This window comes from Lissotriton helveticus, chromosome 2_1, assembly GCF_964261635.1.
Source record: "Lissotriton helveticus chromosome 2_1, aLisHel1.1, whole genome shotgun sequence".
Lineage (NCBI taxonomy): Eukaryota > Metazoa > Chordata > Amphibia > Caudata > Salamandridae > Lissotriton > Lissotriton helveticus.
The window spans coordinates 1685982538-1685997716 of record NC_136059.1 but is presented as its reverse complement, the minus strand read 5'-3'; the positions used below and the strand labels follow the sequence as shown (position 1 = coordinate 1685997716).

The 15179-nt window shown below is 46.9% G+C and overlaps 1 long non-coding RNA gene across 1 annotated transcript in view; it reads left to right on the top strand.

Moving 5' to 3' along the window:
* LOC144818847 (uncharacterized) overlaps positions 1-4630 on the top strand; it is a 197778-nt gene extending 193148 nt beyond the window's left edge. The window contains exon 3 of the long non-coding RNA XR_013607169.1: positions 4497-4630. This is a non-coding gene — a long non-coding RNA (uncharacterized LOC144818847). The remainder of the gene's footprint in view (positions 1-4496) is intronic.
* The last annotated feature ends 10549 nt before the right edge of the window (positions 4631-15179 follow it).

Genomic DNA, 15179 nt, shown 5'->3' with positions numbered 1-15179 from the left:
TTGATGATCTATTAATTGCCTCAGATACAGAGGAAGGTTGTAAGGAGACAACAGTTAATTTGTTACATCATTTAGCACTCTTAGGACATAAAGTGTCCTTATCTAAAATGCAATATTGTCAACAGGAGGATGCCTATGTAGGTCACCTCCTGTCAAAGTGGGGTAGAAGACTGCACCCACAAAGAATTGATTTGATACAGAAAATGAAACGTCCCCAGACACAATTAGATGTTTGCGCCTTTATAGGTATGAGTTCCTTTTGCAGTCAGTGGATACCTAATTTCTTTTTAATTGCAAAACCTTTGATTGCTCTAACATCTAAGAATATTAGTAACCCACTCCCTCAGGGGGATTGAGTTGCCGGGCGATGGGGTTATGGGGCCCTGGCGGATGGGGTCCCCGGGGCCAAAATCGGCCCAGAGGGGAACCGCGTTACCCCCTTCCCCCGTTTTTAATACATTTTTTGTAAAGGGGCAGGCCCCAGGGGATACCCCCTTGTTTAAAAAAAATAGATAGTTATTTTTTTAAATAGCCGGCAACTCGCAGGAGGCCCTGCTCTCTTCCTCCACCACTCTTCCCCCAAATAGCAGTGTGCCAGGAGGCGCATTTACAGAGTGGTGGAGAAAGGGGGCGGCATAGCTTATAACCACCTCTCAGCAATCCAGCTGTGTGGGTCCTACTGAAGGTAACATGAGGGCTAGTTGGCACCCAAGGTCCCTCAAGAGCCAAGGGAACTTCAACCACCAACTAGTAGTGTGCCAGGAGGTGCGTTTGCAGAGTGGTAGAGAAAGGGGACGTGGCCACCTAACCACTCAACAAACCCACTGTGTGGGACTTGCTGTGTTTGATTTATCCACCACCAATATTGATCCAGAAGCTGCCACTTTGTTCTCCAGGGGCCTTTCCTTTGTCCCCACTGTGAATTTCAATAAGTTTGAACTAATGAAAGATCTTCATGCATTTTTCCGCAAAATATGACACAAAAAAAATATTTCTGACCAGTCCCTCTATTGATTCTGCGGACAACCTATCAGGTCTTAGGCCCCCATCTGAGTTCACTCCCACCATGGACACGTTGGGGCCCGAAATACAGAAAATAATCAAATATGTCCCCAAGCCACCCTGCGGCCTACCAAGAGGAGAAAATACAGCCCTCGTATCACTAAAAGAAAACAAACACCTAACAATCAAACCTTATGATTAAGGAGGGGGCAATGTTATCTTTGACACACCCACATATATTGAAAAAATGAACAACCTCCTCTCAGTCACCAGGCATTATAGACACATCACTAAGAAGCCTGAACCCGATTTAAAACATTGGATTTTGACGATGGTGGAGGCCGCCGTGGATGATGGATACATATGTCCCAAGGAGGCTGAATATCTTACTCCCTCCTACACCCGTATGCCCATCATCTACGGAGTCCCAAAAACTCACAAAAATGAGTTTAACCCACCACTGAGACCTATTGTGTCCACTATTGGATCTGCCACTGAGCCACTCTAGAAATATGTGGACCAATTTTTAAAACCCCTTGTGAGTAACCTGGAGTCATATGTCAAAGACACAGGTCACTTTATTTCTAAGATTGAGAAGATGCAGTACTATTGCGATAGGGAACTCCTAGTCACACTGGACTTGGAGTCCCAATATACAAACATCCCCCAAAAAGGAGCTGTGACAGTACTCAGAGAAATTCTGTTCACTGAACCTGAGATTACTACGCTACGTTTATTCTTCAATGTCTTAACATTGTCTTGAGTGAGAATTATTTCGAATTTAACAACAGTTATTTCCAACAAATACAGGGAGTAAGCATGGGGGCAGGCTCTGCCCCAAGCGGAGCTTGTCTATATATGGGACACTTTGAGAAAATGAACATATACAACAAGATGGCCCTCTTCCATGAGAACGTTCGGTCTTGGTCTTGTTTTATTGAAGACATTTTTTTCATCTGGGAGGGGGACCAGACATCCCTGGATGAATTCATTAAATGGATTAATGCTGCCGACGTGAATTTGAAGTTCACTGCTCAATCAAGTAATTGTAAACTGGAATTTTTCGATGTTTGGATTGAGCACAGAGACAACAAACTTTTTGTCTCCTTATACACTAAACCGACTGCCAGAACCACCCTTTTGCAGTTCGGCAGCTATCATCCCCGCTGTCAAAAGGAAAGTATCCCCTTCAGTGAGTTTCTCCGTCTCCGGAGAAACTGTTCTGATAAGAAAGACTTTCTCAAACAAGCTGACCTCCTGAATGAGAAATTGTTAAACCGGGGATACCCTTACAGATTGATTAAAGACTCCCTAAAAAGGGCTAGGCATTATAACCGTGACCCCATGTTCCAACACAAAGAGACCAGACCATTGGACAAATTGGTATGCGTGACCAAGCATTCCAACATTAACCACAAAATAAGACAAAGCATCAATTCTTTGTGGTATTTATTAAACATGGATGGTTGCGAAAACAAACTGCCTAAACTTCTCTTCGCTTTTAGGAGCAATAAAAACCGCAAGAACCATCCTGTGAAAGGAAAAATCCTGGATCGCCCTTCTATAAGCCAAAAATCTATCACTGGCCTTCCCCCTATCAAGGGGAATCACCGCTGTGGTACTTGTCAGGCATACCCCAATGCTATTGTGGGCGACACCATTAAAATCAATGAGCGCACTGGATCCCTGCGTGAAATGACCAACTGCCGTACCTCCAACATTATATATGTCATCCTCTGTCCCTGTAATCTGGCATATGTCGGTGAATAAGGCAGAGAATGCAGAACCAGGATTGGAGAGCACAAAACTAACATCCGAATAAAGAAATCTTCTGCCCCCTTGGTCAATTATTCTCTTTAGCCTGTTGGCTATACTACGAGGGGCCTTGTTTACATTAATTTCTCCAGCTTCCCCGTTCAAATATGGCCGCCCCCAACCCCTTTCATGAAATCCATCTTATAGCAGTCCTCTGTTGATGACTACTACTCATAGCCCTGCCTCGCACGCTTGGCGTCCTATATCTTTGGCTCCTTTAAATACTGTATATTTTACCCTTCCGTTACGAATGCGGACCGGAAGCATACCGTCCCGTTTGCCGCCGGAGGACCCCCATCTACGATGCTGCTTGAAATATAGCCTGATACATTTCAGCTCGTATAATCTGCCTGAAGTGAGATCCAGGATTAATTTTATTGTTTTGGCTTTCTTGGGTTGCCCTGTTTTAAAACTTTTGGCAACGTGGGCCTTAGGGTATGACGATTTTCCCTTTAGACAGCGGCGTCCTCAGGCATTTGTTATCGACCTCCCCTATCAGGGAAGAGGTTGACAGCTGCAGCCGCGATCTCATTTCTGCTGGAAATTTTGCTAAATAACTTCTTCCTGTCATCGCCCTTACACCTAGCATGTGGCTCTACAACATGTTCTGATTGTAATGTCTGAAATTCTGATGGCGCTCATGGAATGGAGACTCTGAATAGCACCTCTTTGACGACAAGTTTCCACTGTATGTATTCTTTTCCTTGTTTATAACCTTGCAATAAAATGCTTTAAACCTAAATAAATTCTTCCTGTTCGCATCCCCCGAATAGATTTACTAATCTTCTTGGCAACCGCTAGCGAAAACCAAATATGATGACTCAAATCTCCCTGCTTAAAATGTTTTGCCCGCCTTATTTTCCGATATAAAAGAAACTAGGGGCCAGATGTAGGAAGCCCTTTACCGGTCGGTAACGGCCGATTTCGGCTGTTACCGACCGGTAAATGGGTATTTGGTATGTAGGGGGCCATTTTTACAGATTCGGTAATTTTACCGAATCGGTAAATTTACCGATTCTGTAAAATACCGAATCGGTATTTTTTACCGATTCGGTAACGGCCAGATGTAGGTGGGACTCTTCGGAGTCCCCAAGGCCTTACAGAATCGGTATTTTACCACCCAATCCAATTGGGTGGTAAAATACCGAATCCAGGTGTGCATGCACATGTGTGCATGCACACCTAGCCATGTGATAGACAGACATGCCCTTAGGGCATGTCTGTGTGCCACATGGCACACATGTCCGTCTTTGGGGTGCTAGAGGGTGTCAAAGTGACACCCCCTGCACCCTTGCAAAAATCGGTATTTACCGAATCGGTAAATACCGATTCGGTATTGCCCATTGATTCCTATGGGCTTCAGGGCCCATAGGAATCAATGGGCATTACCGAATCGGTATTTACATAATCAGTAAATACCGAATCTTAACAATTCGGTATTTACCGATTCTGAAATACCTACATCCCCCCCTCTATTTTACCACTTCTTAAATACCGAATCGGTAAAATTCGGTATTTAAGAAGTGGTAAATAAGAATTACCTACATCTAGCCCTAGGTTCCCCTCAATTGTTGTATATCTAGTATATATAAGGGGCACCCACCCCTGGATTGAAAAGTCTGTTTTTATACATCTCTTCTAATTGCACCCCTCCTCTGTGTTTCTTCCTTGCCCCATAGGAATTGTAGAGCCTTATTGGATTATTTAATATGCTCTCCCCATAGCATACTGATTGATGACCTCCCTACTTTCTTGCTCCTTCCTGAATCGAACATCCTATGAGACGTCTGGAGCCTGCCCTTTATACATTTTCTTGGGTAAGATGTCTGTATGGATCATTTGTATATTGTATTCTTTAGTGTTTCCTATATAAACATGTCTGATATCCCTATTCACTCTTACCTTTATAGATATCTTCCTGTTGAGCTGGTCTCAACAGTGTATGTTTCTCTAAAAATTCTAAGTGGACGATTTGAAACAAAGGTATATACTTATAGCCTTTTGTCTTGTGGTGCACAGGTTTATGTGCATGCAACCTTGTCTGGGCTAAGGTTTTCACTATATATGTTTATGTATTTCATTACACAAACCGTGGGTGGCCTGTGATTGAGTGTCTGCACCTTTCCCATTCTGTCGACAAGGTACGTGTTTTTTTCTATCTGGGTGCACTCTCCTCTGTTTCATTTACTTAAATACCTATTTGGATTTATTCTTTTGATAATAAACTTCGGGCACCATTGTGGCTGACATATGGTCTATCTTTGAACATTTTGCCCTAAAAAACTTTTTTATCATTTATCCATGTATACTAAATACTCATTGTTATTGGTATTTTGAATTGTTGATGATATGTGTACTTATTGTGTGTTATTCATCTATTTTCCTATACCCCCACCCTAATAGGTCTGCTTGTGTGTCCCACACTCTTTATATATTTACCGCCCTGATGAAGATGTAGTCCCCCTTGGGCCTGACACCGAAACACGTATTGGCGCTGAGTAACATCGTGTAGTTGGATCCAGCCTCTATCCACTATTGGGAGGATACACAAGAGCCTACAATATTTACATCATCTGGCTGTATAGCATATTTCATTGTTCTAGTTTTATGTATGATTGTTAGAATGTTTTTGGATTGAGAGTAATGAATGAATGTGTATGCAACCATGGAACTTTGAATGAGTGTTGTTTGATAGAATGCTCTGTGTGGGACCCATATGTATATGTTGTTTACTATGTATTTTTATGTGTTTCATTCTGTGAACTTTGACAAAATGTAATGAATTACAAGAGTGACAATAATAAAAAATAGAAATTTTGTAATTATGTTATCCTTGGAATTATTATGATTATGCCCTACTGTCAGCCCTGTGTTGTCTAATATTGTTTGAGCCGATTTGGGCATTATATATATCCTATATATAGGCAGGTTGGTTTCCTCAGTAGTAGCCCAGGACTTGAGGTAACAGGAGGGGTAGTTGACCCTCAATAGCCAAGGGGACTTTATCTCCCAACAGGAGGTGCGTTCGCAGAGTGTTGGAGAGAGGGGGTGTGGCCTCCTGCCAGGTCTCAGCAATCCCGCTGTGTGGGATGTACTGGAGGTAACAGGAGGGGCAGTTGGCCCCTAATGACATCCTTGGGGGCCAACTACCCCTCCAGTTATCTCCAGGAAATCCCATACAGCAGGATTGCTAAGAGGTCTTCAGAAGCCACGGCCCCTTTTTTCACCACTCTACGAAACCAGCTCGTGGTGCACTACTGGTTGGGGCATGAAGTCCACTTTACTCCTGAGGGACATTGGGGGCCAAGAAGCCCTCCTGGTACCTCCTGTCCTACACAGCGGGACTCCTGAGAGCTGGTTGGAGGTACAGTCCCCTTTTTCCACCACTCTGCAAACGTGACTACTAGTTAAAATCCTTTGAAATTCACTGAACAAAACAAAGGTTACAGGGACGTTATAGTTAGCAAATAGAATTTTAAAAACTTTGGAAACTCACTGAAAAAAACACAAGTTACAGGGACGTTATAGTTAGGGTCAGATTTCACTCGTACAAAACCAGAGAAATTTTGCAGTTATAGTTACCTGAGTTAACTATAACTTATGCCCTCGCAATGCACTGCTTATGACCTCCCATATTATATCACCTACTCAAACAGCTACTCACTCACACATACAGCCACCACACACTCACTTACTCACTGATAGAACCACTTATATCGTCACTCACCTACCCATGCAGCCAATTACATACCCACTCACTCACCAATACAGCCACTCACACAGCACCTCACTCACCCACACAGCTATTCATACAACCACTTATACACCCTTAAGCCACTCACTCACCCATACATAAAAGGATACATACAGTCACACAGCCACTCACATGATATATATTAAAAGCAGTTTCACTAATTAGTAGTACATCTAGTATACTACCGTAACTTATGTAGTACCTTAGTATATATAGTTAACAGTCATAAACTCTTACAAAATGCTTACACTCACTGGATGGTGTCATCAGTGATTTCATCATTGCAGTCCTTTGAGATCCCATCAGTGATGTCACTGACCATGTCATGAGTGATGCAGTATGTGAGGTCATAAGCAGTGCATTGCGGGGTTGTAAGTTATAGTTAGCTCAGGTAACTGTAACTGCTGAATTTCTCTCATTTTGTATGAACGAAACTAACTATAACGTCTCTGAAACCTTTGGGTATTTTCATTGAATATATACTCCAAACCAGGAAGTGACATTCAGCTGCTCTTTGAGTCTGTACGTAAAGTTTTATGGGAAGTGTAGTCCATGTTAAAGTCCACAGATGGTTGCTTCCGAAATCAATGCCATTAAAAGCTCTCCATGAGCCCCCAGGAACAGTGTCTGTTAAATCCCAAAGGCGCATTCCACTCCTGAGTCCCCGTTAAGACTCCGTGGCCCCCTCCAGTTCGTGGGATGGTGCTCACTTAGCGGCTGGATGGCCGATTCGATAAATCAAGGCTCGGTGGGGTATCCAATACAAGCAGCACTCAAACGTGAGTCAGCTTTCCCCAAATAAAGCTTTTAATCGGTATACAGACACCTTCCTGGGTTTGTTCACATAAGGCACTCGGCCACAGCCTGACGCGTTTCGTTAAACTTCTTCAGAGGCGTTTGGTCGAAAGAAGCATACTGGGCCACGCCCCCCTATTTAAACCAAATCGTACGCTGACACTCAGCTGCTCTTTGAGTCTGTACGTAAAGTTTTATGGGAAGTGTAGTCCATGTTAAAGTCCACAGATGGTTGCTTCCGAAATCAATGCCATTAAAAGCTCTCCATGAGCCCCCAGGAACAGTGTCTGTTAAATCCCAAAGGTGCATTCCACTCCTGAGTCCCCGTTAAGACTCCGTGGCCCCCTCCAGTTCGTGGGATGGTGCTCACTTAGCGGCTGGACGGCCGATTCGATAAATCAAGGCTCGGTGGGGTATCCAATACAAGCAGCACTCAAACATGACTCATCTTTCCCCAAATAAAGCTTTTAATCGGTATACAGACACCTTCCTGGGTTTGTTCACATAAGGCACTCGGCCACAGCCTGACGCGTTTCGTTATTTAACTTCTTCAGATGCGTTTGGTCGAAAGAAGCATACTGGGCCATGCCCCCCTATTTAAACCAAATCGTACGCTGACACTCAGCTGCTCTTTGAGTCTGTACGTAAAGTTTTATGGGAAGTGTAGTCCATGTTAAAGTCCACAGATGGTTGCTTCCGAAATCAATGCCATTAAAAGCTCTCCATGAGCCCCCAGGAACAGTGTCTGTTAAATCCCAAAGGCGCATTCCACTCCTGAGTCCCCGTTAAGACTCCGTGGCCCCCTCCAGTTCGTGGGATGGTGCTCACTTAGCGGCTGGATGGCCGATTCGATAAATCAAGGCTCGGTGGGGTATCCAATACAAGCAGCACTCAAACGTGACTCAGCTTTCCCCAAATAAAGCTTTTAATCGGTATACAGACACCTTCCTGGGTTTGTTCACATAAGGCACTCGGCCACAGCCTGACGCGTTTCGTTATTTAACTTCTTCAGAGGCGTTTGGTCGAAAGAAGCATACTGGGCCACGCCCCCCTATTTAAACCAAATCGTACGCTGACACTCAGCTGCTCTTTGAGTCTGTACGTAAAGTTTTATGGGAAGTGTAGTCCATGTTAAAGTCCACAGATGGATGCTTCTGAAATCAATGCCATTAAAAGCTCTCCATGAGCCCCCAGGAAAAGTGTCTGTTAAATCCCAAAGGCGCATTCCACTCCTGAGTCCCCGTTAAAACTCCGTGGCCCCCTCCAGTTCGTGGGATGGTGCTCGCTTAGCGGCTGGACAGTCACTTCGATAAATCAAGGCTCGGCGGGGTATCCAATACAAGCAGCACTCAAACGCGACTCAGCTTTCCCCAAATAAAGTTTTTAATCGGTATACAAACACCTTTCCTGGGTTTGTTCACACAAGGCACTCGGCCACAGCCTGACGCGTTTCGTTAATTACCTTCTTCAGAGGCGTTTGGTCGAAAGAAGCATACTGGGCCACGCCCCCCTATTTAAACCAAATCGTACGCTGACATTCAGCTGCTCTTTGAGTCTGTAGGTAAAGTTTTATGGGAAGTGTAGTCCATGTTAAAGTCCACAGATGGATGCTTCCGAAGTCAATGCCATTAAAAGCTCTCCATGAGCCCCCAGGAACAGTGTCTGTTAAATCCCAAAGGTGCATTTCACTCCTGAGTCCCCGTTAAGACTCCGTGGCCCCCTCCAGTTCGTGGAATGGTGCTCGCTTAGCGGCTGGACGGCTGCTTCGATAAATCAAGGCTCGGTGGGGTATCCAATACAAGCAGCACTCAAACGTGACTCAGCTTTCCCCAAATAAAGCTTTTAATCGGTATACAGACACCTTCCTGGGTTTGTTCACACAAGGCATTCAGCCACAGTCTGACGCGTTTCGTTATTTAACTTCTTCAGAGGCGTTTGGTTGAAAGAAGCATACTGGGCCACGCCCCCCTATTTAAACCAAATCGTACGCTAACACTCAGCTGCTCTTTGAGTTCTTACGTAAAGTTTTATTGGAAGTGTAGTCCATGTTAAAGTCCACAGATGGATGCTTCCGAAATCAATGTCATTAAAAGCTCTCCATGAGCCCCCAGGAACAGTGTCTGTTAAATCCCAAAGGCGCATTCCACTCCTGAGTCCCCGTTAAGACTCCGTGGCCCCCTCCAGTTCGTGGGATGGTGCTCGCTTAGCGGCTGGACAGCCGCTTCGATAAATCAAGGCTCGGTGGGGTATCCAATACAAGCAGCACTCAAACGCGACTCAGCTTTCCCCAAATAAAGCTTTTAATCTGTATACAGACACCTTCCTGAGTTTGTTCACACAAGGCACTCGGCCACAGCCTGACGCGTTTCGTTAATTACCTTCCCCCATGTTAAAATATATATATATATAACCTACTGCCGGTTGACAGTAGGTAGTTATAGTTAGGACCCAGTTTCAAGGGGAGCTGCATGTCAGCTCCCCTTGTCCAAAAGCAATGCACAGTAATGCAGGAGGCTGGTAGCCGGCTGGGACCATGGGGGCATTGGGTCTCCCCCACAATCCCCAATGTAAGGCCTGGTCCCGGGGCATTGGGTCCCTGAGGCCATAATTGGCCTCAAGAGGGGGGCCATGTGTCCCCCTCCAAAATAAAAATAAAATAAAATTAAGTCTGGCCCAGCCCCGGAAGATGGGGCCCCCCGGGCTGTAATTGGTCTCAGGAGTAAGGCCATGTGGTCCACCTCGCCCCCAAAAAAAGGAAAGGCTGGCAGGCCCTGGGGGATGGGGTCCACGGGGCCGAAATTAGCCTAGGGAGGGGGACCCCCGTTAAAAAATATATATATGGGGAGGAGCCAAGCCGGCGAACATGATGGCCGCTTAGACTTTCAGCTCCGCCGACCTTCTTGCTTTGTGCTTATATCCTGTGATCTATCCTGACTCCGAGCCGTGTTCTGCTGCGGGAGAAATGATGCTGCCCTCGTTGGCGTGTTCCCGGGAGCGCTACTAGCTGGGAAAGCGACGAAGCGTCCTCGCCTAGTCTCCGGCCCTTTTGTGTCCATGAGACCGGGACATTGCGTGCGGGGGACGGCCGGCCCCTAATGGAATAACAACGGCCATCTGCGTTGGGGAGGAGTCGGCCGGACGGAGTGAACCTTTTGTGCTGCCTGTTCCTTGCTGCAGCCATCCAGCCCACCCGGCGGTGTCGTGTAACTGTGGGACATCGCGGATCTGGGGGACTACGTTGTATTTGGTTCACCGTCCCTGAGCCGCCCGGACAGTTCCTTTGTTTTCCCGAGGCTCTTTTTGGCGACATCTTGAGTTTTCACATAATTGGCGCCTGCTACTGAGGGCTCTGGGTCACGGCTGCGGGACCGGCGACTGCTGCATCCGCGTCTGCGCCACCAATCGTGACACTATGGAGCCCGATAGTCCCGAGGTCCCGGTCCGATTTTACTCCGGTGAGTGGCGGTGTGGAGACCGGATGGACGCATGTGAGCGTAGCGTTCGGGCTTGTGAGTCCCGCTCTGCCGAGGAGCCTCACGTAAGGAAGAGTGCTGGAGCCTCTGTATCTGGGGCAACGCTGGGTATCAGCGATGTTCTTGTTGCTCTAGGTGATTTGCGCATTGCCCTGAACTGTCGTGCCAAGGATCTGGAGAGTAGGCTGGACGCCGTTGCTCCCACTGTGTACTGCGCTGGCTGTGATTTTCCTCGCCTGCGGGGCACTGCGCCGCACCCTGCACCCGAACGCAGTGAGATGCTTTCCCCTGTGGATATGGGGACTTTCGAGGACCGGGATCTCATGCCAGCCACGGGGCTGATTGCTACCGATGAGGAATGGTCCGGTGATGGTGGCCCAGCGTTGTGTGTGGAGACTCGATCCCGGACGCCGCGTCCGGCTATTCAGTTGTGGACTTACGGGGTGACTCCCCCTCTTCTCCTGGAACTTATATTAACGGGCTGGTTAACAGACTTTGGTGGCTTATTGTTGCGCTTGGGTCCTTCCCGAAGGGTCTCTGATCGCACATTGTTGCTTTTGGCTGGCTTTGGTGGGCAGCCCGACGGATTCCCATGGACACCCCGTTCCCCCACTATATCCAATATGGCGGCTGGCCGGCTGGACTCCGCTGCCACAATCGATCGAATGGGGCAGGGCTGAGGATATTCTTTCGAGTACTGGTGTGCAGACGGCTGGTGATCACGCGGGACAGGCTGTACAATGACTGAATCGAATGTTGGCTCTGTATTGCTTTGAGGGTCTCGGCTCGGAGGGTGGGCGACTGGAAGCTCATATCCTAATTTCTTCTCCTCCTCCGCTTTTCTTACTTTCTCTTCTTCTTATATTTCTCCTCGCTTTTCTATTTCTTCTCTCTTCTATATTTCGGGTTTAGATACTGGGCGACAGGCACGCTACTAGGGGGGGTAGGCCGTAGCCATCTACAGGTGTGCGGGGTGGGGGGTTGGGGGAGGGGTTTTATTGTTTTCTCCTAATTTGTTTCTATGGCCTTTTTCTTCGCTCTTTTGGTTTTCCTTTCACTTTCTTCTTTTACTGGGTTTGGGATCAGTCGGTTGGGTTATTCCCTGAGTTTTTATTGATTTGTCGTAATCTGTGTCCTAGCTGTTGCTGCATTATTGGTGTAAATGGGCGGGCGCCTAATTGATGCTCGTAGTAACTGTATGCATGTATATCCTACATCTCTGATGCGGTGCCCATGTCTTATTTGTGATCGTCTTCCTTATGCAGGACTTATTGTTTGGCTCGCCCATTATATGACTATATCTTACGATTAGGCACCTGATTCCCACATTTCTTTACGTCGTATTGGAGCTTTTTACGTTCTTGATGTCATCCTGATTTAATAGTAAAATTAAACCTCACCTATCCGGAAATATGACCGATGTATGCCGTGATACTATGTCTTTAATGTGCTGCCGTGCCCCTGGGATGTTCGGCTAAATAGCGGTGTACACTTTTGCTTAAATAAAGGTTTTCAAAAAAAAATATATATATATATATATATTAAATATCTCAGGCCCTGGGGGATGGGGTCTCCAGGGCCCACAAAATATTAAGAGAAGGGAGGCCAGCCAGTCCCCCTTCTAAGCAAACAAAAGAAAAAAAATGGCATCTCGCCAGATGCCCACCCCCTTCCTGCACCACTCTTGAACGCGCCTCCTGGCCCGTTCTGGGTAGGGGGATTATGTCCCCTAGAATTTTAAAGGTTCTTAGGGGCCAACTAGCCCACCAGGTATCTCCAGTAAGCCCCACATAGTTAGATTGCTGAGATGTGGTCTGAAGCCATGCCCCTTTTTACACCACTCAGCAAACGCGCCTCTTGGCTCATGGCTGGTGGAGCTATGAGTGTTGACCTGGCATATGCTGTCCACTATTCTAGTGGGCACCTTGCACCAGTCAAAACGACCCTTATTGATGGTAGGTTTAGACAACCTTTATAGAAATCTATCCTAGTAATAGCTGTGGAGAGCAGCCTTGAAGAAATGTAAAGCAGCTTGTTTTACCAGTCTATAATCTCATGAATGATCAAATGAAAGGAGAACCACACCAGGTATATATATAAAAATATATGTATTTTTTCTGAACACACTCCTCTAGTCTCTTTATGACGCTAGAGGCAAAAGTACAATACAGGAATACTAGCACACAGTAAATTAGCACAGTATACGTTTTGCCCTAGGGGCCTCACAAACCATATACTAAGAAAGTGGTATAAGTACCGCTCTGAGCATAGAGACAAGGCCTAGGACCTGTAGAACCACTGGGGCAACCAGGAACCACCCAAGGTAGGGACCCAGGAGACCCACGGGGGACGTGTGCAGTGTCTAAACACAGCCGTGAATCACCATTGACTTCTATGGAGAAAGTTTAAGTTAGAATTTTAAAGAATAAGGACACTTGGGAGTGGACTACGGTAAAACCCCTTAAGTACTGGACAGTTCGAGAGTCAAGACCCACGGAAGCACCGAAGTACTCGTGTTACCTCACCCAGGGAAGCCGGGTGCATAGGTGTCTTTTCGTGTCGGGTTTCGTCGTCGTTTCCTATGGAGAGCTGCAAAGAAGTGCTGCAGGCGACCAGGTGAAAAGTGTCCGGGTGGATCCAAGGGTGGATCAGAGATCTGAAGAACCTGAAAGCAGAGGGGACAGAGTCTGGGTCACTAGCCAGTGACCAGGAAGGCGACAAGAAGATGCCAGCCGATGTCGGGTGATTTCAGTGATGTAGGTGAAGCTTGACTCTTCAGCCATGAGGACCAGGAGGCGTTGACGACAACCAGGAGCTGGATTCGAGCTGTACCACGTCGGATGTCGAGTGTTGCAGCGTCTGTATCTGGATTGGACCCAACAAGCCTTGGCAACAGCAACCCATGCAGAATGGAAAGATTGGCTTCGGAGCAGACCAGCAAGGCTTGAGGGACTCACCCTTTGGAGGGGAGTCAGGGCACAGCTGGAGCAACCAGGGAAGCCCAAGAAATAAAAGAGATTCCTTCGTGGGAACCCACTAGTCGACGGACCAAGGATCGCGAAGGGGCCTCAAGCAGAAATGCAGGAAGCGGGCCCACTGAACACTTGTGGAGTGTAGGCCCACAAGCTACGGTGCAAAAGGTGCTCAGGGCTTGGACTACAAGTAGCCCAATGCACAACTTCGGGAAAGCTTGGGAAGTCGATGCACTAGCAAATGTGCTGTATGTCTAGGAGTTATGGTCCCACGTCTCTCGTGATGGCTACAGGTCTCGGCTTTGCTGGGGCCTCGTGTTGGCCTAGGAGATGTCTGGAAGTCTGTGTCTTGTGTCGCAGCTTCTTCGGGATCCGGCGGGAGCCTCGAAAATGAAGACTGGCAAGATGCTTCTTTGGTGCCGGTTTGAACAGGGGAGTCACTCCTTGACCCCAAGGGAGATTTCTTCAGCCTTCTAGTCGGAATAGAATGTCGAAGGTCCAATATATATGTTGCAGAGTTTCGTCCAGTGTAATCTAAAGTCCTAGGGACTGGGTTCCTATACTTATATTAAGTTTGAGGGTTGGACTAACTCTAAGGTCCCACCTATGGGAGGATCTGGGGAGGGGGTGGTTACACCCCTTTCCCTTTGTCCAGTTTCGTGCCAGAGCTGGGGCTGACTGCCCCAGCAACCCGTTTGAATTGGGAAATGCACTGGACACCTTGTGTGCCCCAGGCACTGTCTGGAAAGCATTCACTGAAGGCACCCACCCTACCCCAATACACTAAAGCCTGTCTGGGGAGGTGCTGGCACCTCCCTGGACAGGAAACCTATTGTCCAGGCCTCCCCTGTTGGAGTTGCATCCATCAGCAGGAGGTCAGACTTGTGTCTGTGGCAGCAGCATCCATTTTGTGATGCTGGGGCTCCTTTAAACTATTATCCGGTAAGTAAGTGTGTACATGTCTTCTCCCTCTAGAAGGGTGGAATTCTACCCTCGCCGCCAGAACTGGTGGCGGGGGTAGGATTCCAAAGTGTTTGACACTAAACACGACATGTTTTGATGCAGCCATTCTAAAGTTAGCATTTACCGCAAGGTTATAATGCACTTAAGAGTATATGGTATGGCTGTATCATAGAACAGTTATAAGGAAGGGATTCCGAAAGCTGCAGAGGGGCTCAGCTCATGCTTGGGCACCCTCTCACACAAAACCAAGCACTCCGCCTTCAGGATTATCAAGGCCTGCCGTAGGAGTGATTTATAGGTTTATATGTGTCTATATATATAGGTAGATATAGGTATACTATATCTAAGTAAGGAGTAGAAGTACCACCTTACCCAGGCTGCAGTAGCAGACCAGTGGTGCCATTT